An 8,997-nucleotide genomic window follows, 5' to 3' on the forward strand; every position below is an offset into this window, starting at 1 on the left:
AAGCAGTGGTATCAACGCAGAGTACTCCTAACCTAACCTAACCTAACCTAACCTAACCTAACCTAACCTAACCTAACCTAACCTAACCTAACCTAACCTAACCTAACCTAACCTAACCTAACCTAACCTAACCTAACCTAACCTAACCTAACCTAACCTAACCTAACCTAACCTAACCTAACCTAACCTAACCTAACCTAACCTAACCTAACCTAACCTAACCTAACCTAACCTAACCTAACCTAACCTAACCTAACCTAACCTAACCTAACCTAACCTAACCTAACCTAACCTAACCTAACCTAACCTAACCTAACCTAACCTAACCTAACCTAACCTAACCTAACCTAACCTAACCTAACCTAACCTAACCTAACCTAACCTAACCTAACCTAACCTAACCTAACCTAACCTAACCTAACCTAACCTAACCTAACCTAACCTAACCTAACCTAACCTAACCTAACCTAACCTAACCTAACCTAACCTAACCTAACCTAACCTAACCTAACCTAACCTAACCTAACCTAACCTAACCTAACCTAACCTAACCTAACCTAACCTAACCTAACCTAACCTAACCTAACCTAACCTAACCTAACCTAACCTAACCTAACCTAACCTAACCTAACCTAACCTAACCTAACCTAACCTAACCTAACCTAACCTAACCTAACCTAACCTAACCTAACCTAACCTAACCTAACCTAACCTAACCTAACCTAACCTAACCTAACCTAACCTAACCTAACCTAACCTAACCTAACCTAACCTAACCTAACCTAACCTAACCTAACCTAACCTAACCTAACCTAACCTAACCTAACCTAACCTAACCTAACCTAACCTAACCTAACCTAACCTAACCTAACCTAACCTAACCTAACCTAACCTAACCTAACCTAACCTAACCTAACCTAACCTAACCTAACCTAACCTAACCTAACCTAACCTAACCTAACCTAACCTAACCTAACCTAACCTAACCTAACCTAACCTAACCTAACCTAACCTAACCTAACCTAACCTAACCTAACCTAACCTAACCTAACCTAACCTAACCTAACCTAACCTAACCTAACCTAACCTAACCTAACCTAACCTAACCTAACCTAACCTAACCTAACCTAACCTAACCTAACCTAACCTAACCTAACCTAACCTAACCTAACCTAACCTAACCTAACCTAACCTAACCTAACCTAACCTAACCTAACCTAACCTAACCTAACCTAACCTAACCTAACCTAACCTAACCTAACCTAACCTAACCTAACCTAACCTAACCTAACCTAACCTAACCTAACCTAACCTAACCTAACCTAACCTAACCTAACCTAACCTAACCTAACCTAACCTAACCTAACCTAACCTAACCTAACCTAACCTAACCTAACCTAACCTAACCTAACCTAACCTAACCTAACCTAACCTAACCTAACCTAACCTAACCTAACCTAACCTAACCTAACCTAACCTAACCTAACCTAACCTAACCTAACCTAACCTAACCTAACCTAACCTAACCTAACCTAACCTAACCTAACCTAACCTAACCTAACCTAACCTAACCTAACCTAACCTAACCTAACCTAACCTAACCTAACCTAACCTAACCTAACCTAACCTAACCTAACCTAACCTAACCTAACCTAACCTAACCTAACCTAACCTAACCTAACCTAACCTAACCTAACCTAACCTAACCTAACCTAACCTAACCTAACCTAACCTAACCTAACCTAACCTAACCTAACCTAACCTAACCTAACCTAACCTAACCTAACCTAACCTAACCTAACCTAACCTAACCTAACCTAACCTAACCTAACCTAACCTAACCTAACCTAACCTAACCTAACCTAACCTAACCTAACCTAACCTAACCTAACCTAACCTAACCTAACCTAACCTAACCTAACCTAACCTAACCTAACCTAACCTAACCTAACCTAACCTAACCTAACCTAACCTAACCTAACCTAACCTAACCTAACCTAACCTAACCTAACCTAACCTAACCTAACCTAACCTAACCTAACCTAACCTAACCTAACCTAACCTAACCTAACCTAACCTAACCTAACCTAACCTAACCTAACCTAACCTAACCTAACCTAACCTAACCTAACCTAACCTAACCTAACCTAACCTAACCTAACCTAACCTAACCTAACCTAACCTAACCTAACCTAACCTAACCTAACCTAACCTAACCTAACCTAACCTAACCTAACCTAACCTAACCTAACCTAACCTAACCTAACCTAACCTAACCTAACCTAACCTAACCTAACCTAACCTAACCTAACCTAACCTAACCTAACCTAACCTAACCTAACCTAACCTAACCTAACCTAACCTAACCTAACCTAACCTAACCTAACCTAACCTAACCTAACCTAACCTAACCTAACCTAACCTAACCTAACCTAACCTAACCTAACCTAACCTAACCTAACCTAACCTAACCTAACCTAACCTAACCTAACCTAACCTAACCTAACCTAACCTAACCTAACCTAACCTAACCTAACCTAACCTAACCTAACCTAACCTAACCTAACCTAACCTAACCTAACCTAACCTAACCTAACCTAACCTAACCTAACCTAACCTAACCTAACCTAACCTAACCTAACCTAACCTAACCTAACCTAACCTAACCTAACCTAACCTAACCTAACCTAACCTAACCTAACCTAACCTAACCTAACCTAACCTAACCTAACCTAACCTAACCTAACCTAACCTAACCTAACCTAACCTAACCTAACCTAACCTAACCTAACCTAACCTAACCTAACCTAACCTAACCTAACCTAACCTAACCTAACCTAACCTAACCTAACCTAACCTAACCTAACCTAACCTAACCTAACCTAACCTAACCTAACCTAACCTAACCTAACCTAACCTAACCTAACCTAACCTAACCTAACCTAACCTAACCTAACCTAACCTAACCTAACCTAACCTAACCTAACCTAACCTAACCTAACCTAACCTAACCTAACCTAACCTAACCTAACCTAACCTAACCTAACCTAACCTAACCTAACCTAACCTAACCTAACCTAACCTAACCTAACCTAACCTAACCTAACCTAACCTAACCTAACCTAACCTAACCTAACCTAACCTAACCTAACCTAACCTAACCTAACCTAACCTAACCTAACCTAACCTAACCTAACCTAACCTAACCTAACCTAACCTAACCTAACCTAACCTAACCTAACCTAACCTAACCTAACCTAACCTAACCTAACCTAACCTAACCTAACCTAACCTAACCTAACCTAACCTAACCTAACCTAACCTAACCTAACCTAACCTAACCTAACCTAACCTAACCTAACCTAACCTAACCTAACCTAACCTAACCTAACCTAACCTAACCTAACCTAACCTAACCTAACCTAACCTAACCTAACCTAACCTAACCTAACCTAACCTAACCTAACCTAACCTAACCTAACCTAACCTAACCTAACCTAACCTAACCTAACCTAACCTAACCTAACCTAACCTAACCTAACCTAACCTAACCTAACCTAACCTAACCTAACCTAACCTAACCTAACCTAACCTAACCTAACCTAACCTAACCTAACCTAACCTAACCTAACCTAACCTAACCTAACCTAACCTAACCTAACCTAACCTAACCTAACCTAACCTAACCTAACCTAACCTAACCTAACCTAACCTAACCTAACCTAACCTAACCTAACCTAACCTAACCTAACCTAACCTAACCTAACCTAACCTAACCTAACCTAACCTAACCTAACCTAACCTAACCTAACCTAACCTAACCTAACCTAACCTAACCTAACCTAACCTAACCTAACCTAACCTAACCTAACCTAACCTAACCTAACCTAACCTAACCTAACCTAACCTAACCTAACCTAACCTAACCTAACCTAACCTAACCTAACCTAACCTAACCTAACCTAACCTAACCTAACCTAACCTAACCTAACCTAACCTAACCTAACCTAACCTAACCTAACCTAACCTAACCTAACCTAACCTAACCTAACCTAACCTAACCTAACCTAACCTAACCTAACCTAACCTAACCTAACCTAACCTAACCTAACCTAACCTAACCTAACCTAACCTAACCTAACCTAACCTAACCTAACCTAACCTAACCTAACCTAACCTAACCTAACCTAACCTAACCTAACCTAACCTAACCTAACCTAACCTAACCTAACCTAACCTAACCTAACCTAACCTAACCTAACCTAACCTAACCTAACCTAACCTAACCTAACCTAACCTAACCTAACCTAACCTAACCTAACCTAACCTAACCTAACCTAACCTAACCTAACCTAACCTAACCTAACCTAACCTAACCTAACCTAACCTAACCTAACCTAACCTAACCTAACCTAACCTAACCTAACCTAACCTAACCTAACCTAACCTAACCTAACCTAACCTAACCTAACCTAACCTAACCTAACCTAACCTAACCTAACCTAACCTAACCTAACCTAACCTAACCTAACCTAACCTAACCTAACCTAACCTAACCTAACCTAACCTAACCTAACCTAACCTAACCTAACCTAACCTAACCTAACCTAACCTAACCTAACCTAACCTAACCTAACCTAACCTAACCTAACCTAACCTAACCTAACCTAACCTAACCTAACCTAACCTAACCTAACCTAACCTAACCTAACCTAACCTAACCTAACCTAACCTAACCTAACCTAACCTAACCTAACCTAACCTAACCTAACCTAACCTAACCTAACCTAACCTAACCTAACCTAACCTAACCTAACCTAACCTAACCTAACCTAACCTAACCTAACCTAACCTAACCTAACCTAACCTAACCTAACCTAACCTAACCTAACCTAACCTAACCTAACCTAACCTAACCTAACCTAACCTAACCTAACCTAACCTAACCTAACCTAACCTAACCTAACCTAACCTAACCTAACCTAACCTAACCTAACCTAACCTAACCTAACCTAACCTAACCTAACCTAACCTAACCTAACCTAACCTAACCTAACCTAACCTAACCTAACCTAACCTAACCTAACCTAACCTAACCTAACCTAACCTAACCTAACCTAACCTAACCTAACCTAACCTAACCTAACCTAACCTAACCTAACCTAACCTAACCTAACCTAACCTAACCTAACCTAACCTAACCTAACCTAACCTAACCTAACCTAACCTAACCTAACCTAACCTAACCTAACCTAACCTAACCTAACCTAACCTAACCTAACCTAACCTAACCTAACCTAACCTAACCTAACCTAACCTAACCTAACCTAACCTAACCTAACCTAACCTAACCTAACCTAACCTAACCTAACCTAACCTAACCTAACCTAACCTAACCTAACCTAACCTAACCTAACCTAACCTAACCTAACCTAACCTAACCTAACCTAACCTAACCTAACCTAACCTAACCTAACCTAACCTAACCTAACCTAACCTAACCTAACCTAACCTAACCTAACCTAACCTAACCTAACCTAACCTAACCTAACCTAACCTAACCTAACCTAACCTAACCTAACCTAACCTAACCTAACCTAACCTAACCTAACCTAACCTAACCTAACCTAACCTAACCTAACCTAACCTAACCTAACCTAACCTAACCTAACCTAACCTAACCTAACCTAACCTAACCTAACCTAACCTAACCTAACCTAACCTAACCTAACCTAACCTAACCTAACCTAACCTAACCTAACCTAACCTAACCTAACCTAACCTAACCTAACCTAACCTAACCTAACCTAACCTAACCTAACCTAACCTAACCTAACCTAACCTAACCTAACCTAACCTAACCTAACCTAACCTAACCTAACCTAACCTAACCTAACCTAACCTAACCTAACCTAACCTAACCTAACCTAACCTAACCTAACCTAACCTAACCTAACCTAACCTAACCTAACCTAACCTAACCTAACCTAACCTAACCTAACCTAACCTAACCTAACCTAACCTAACCTAACCTAACCTAACCTAACCTAACCTAACCTAACCTAACCTAACCTAACCTAACCTAACCTAACCTAACCTAACCTAACCTAACCTAACCTAACCTAACCTAACCTAACCTAACCTAACCTAACCTAACCTAACCTAACCTAACCTAACCTAACCTAACCTAACCTAACCTAACCTAACCTAACCTAACCTAACCTAACCTAACCTAACCTAACCTAACCTAACCTAACCTAACCTAACCTAACCTAACCTAACCTAACCTAACCTAACCTAACCTAACCTAACCTAACCTAACCTAACCTAACCTAACCTAACCTAACCTAACCTAACCTAACCTAACCTAACCTAACCTAACCTAACCTAACCTAACCTAACCTAACCTAACCTAACCTAACCTAACCTAACCTAACCTAACCTAACCTAACCTAACCTAACCTAACCTAACCTAACCTAACCTAACCTAACCTAACCTAACCTAACCTAACCTAACCTAACCTAACCTAACCTAACCTAACCTAACCTAACCTAACCTAACCTAACCTAACCTAACCTAACCTAACCTAACCTAACCTAACCTAACCTAACCTAACCTAACCTAACCTAACCTAACCTAACCTAACCTAACCTAACCTAACCTAACCTAACCTAACCTAACCTAACCTAACCTAACCTAGACCTAAACCTAGACCTAAACCTAGACCTAAACCTAGACCTAAACCTAGACCTAAACCTAGACCTAAACCTAGACCTAAACCTAGACCTAAACCTAGACCTAAACCTAGACCTAAACCTAGACCTAAACCTAGACCTAAACCTAGACCTAAACCTAGACCTAAACCTAGACCTAAACCTAGACCTAAACCTAGACCTAAACCTAGACCTAAACCTAGACCTAAACCTAGACCTAAACCTAGACCTAAACCTAGACCTAAACCTAGACCTAAACCTAGACCTAAACCTAGACCTAAACCTAGACCTAAACCTAGACCTAAACCTAGACCTAAACCTAGACCTAAACCTAGACCTAAACCTAGACCTAAACCTAGACCTAAACCTAGACCTAAACCTAGACCTAAACCTAGACCTAAACCTAGACCTAAACCTAGACCTAAACCTAGACCTAAACCTAGACCTAAACCTAGACCTAAACCTAGACCTAAACCTAGACCTAAACCTAGACCTAAACCTAGACCTAAACCTAGACCTAAACCTAGACCTAAACCTAGACCTAAACCTAGACCTAAACCTAGACCTAAACCTAGACCTAAACCTAGACCTAAACCTAGACCTAAACCTAGACCTAAACCTAGACCTAAACCTAGACCTAAACCTAGACCTAAACCTAGACCTAAACCTAGACCTAAACCTAGACCTAAACCTAGACCTAAACCTAGACCTAAACCTAGACCTAAACCTAGACCTAAACCTAGACCTAAACCTAGACCTAAACCTAGACCTAAACCTAGACCTAAACCTAGACCTAAACCTAGACCTAAACCTAGACCTAAACCTAGACCTAAACCTAGACCTAAACCTAGACCTAAACCTAGACCTAAACCTAGACCTAAACCTAGACCTAAACCTAGACCTAAACCTAGACCTAAACCTAGACCTAAACCTAGACCTAAACCTAGACCTAAACCTAGACCTAAACCTAGACCTAAACCTAGACCTAAACCTAGACCTAAACCTAGACCTAAACCTAGACCTAAACCTAGACCTAAACCTAGACCTAAACCTAGACCTAAACCTAGACCTAAACCTAGACCTAAACCTAGACCTAAACCTAGACCTAAACCTAGACCTAAACCTAGACCTAAACCTAGACCTAAACCTAGACCTAAACCTAGACCTAAACCTAGACCTAAACCTAGACCTAAACCTAGACCTAAACCTAGACCTAAACCTAGACCTAAACCTAGACCTAAACCTAGACCTAAACCTAGACCTAAACCTAGACCTAAACCTAGACCTAAACCTAGACCTAAACCTAGACCTAAACCTAGACCTAAACCTAGACCTAAACCTAGACCTAAACCTAGACCTAAACCTAGACCTAAACCTAGACCTAAACCTAGACCTAAACCTAGACCTAAACCTAGACCTAAACCTAGACCTAAACCTAGACCTAAACCTAGACCTAAACCTAGACCTAAACCTAGACCTAAACCTAGACCTAAACCTAGACCTAAACCTAGACCTAAACCTAGACCTAAACCTAGACCTAAACCTAGACCTAAACCTAGACCTAAACCTAGACCTAAACCTAGACCTAAACCTAGACCTAAACCTAGACCTAAACCTAGACCTAAACCTAGACCTAAACCTAGACCTAAACCTAGACCTAAACCTAGACCTAAACCTAGACCTAAACCTAGACCTAAACCTAGACCTAAACCTAGACCTAAACCTAGACCTAAACCTAGACCTAAACCTAGACCTAAACCTAGACCTAAACCTAGACCTAAACCTAGACCTAAACCTAGACCTAAACCTAGACCTAAACCTAGACCTAAACCTAGACCTAAACCTAGACCTAAACCTAGACCTAAACCTAGACCTAAACCTAAACCTAAACCTAAACCTTTACATTTTGGTAATATTCCTACACCGATACACTTGCACTGGAAGTGCTACACCGCGACATTTACTTGAGTTTAGTTTTATGCTTGTACGTTGCGTTAATATTATTTATGTCTGATTAATTATATTTTATTGTAGTTTAGTTTGACAGCGTGTGCGTGATTTTATATTTGTTTTATTATATTGTGCAATTTACTCATACGTTTAAGTTAGTTCGTGTATAAGAAGCGTACGGAGCATGCGCGAGCATGAGTGATGGCGCTCAAAATGAGATGAGCCCTTAGTGGTGAGCTCGGTATAAGAGGCGCTGCGTGGCGATAGTCTAGGTCTTTTTCGGGAATGTTCTCCGTGCTTTTCGGAAGTTCACACGTACCGTTAAGGAAAGAT

This window comes from Polyergus mexicanus, unplaced genomic scaffold, assembly GCF_030449975.1.
Source record: "Polyergus mexicanus isolate NDT 795.1 unplaced genomic scaffold, iyPolMexi1.0 SCAF_10, whole genome shotgun sequence".
Taxonomy (NCBI): Eukaryota; Metazoa; Arthropoda; class Insecta; order Hymenoptera; family Formicidae; genus Polyergus; species Polyergus mexicanus.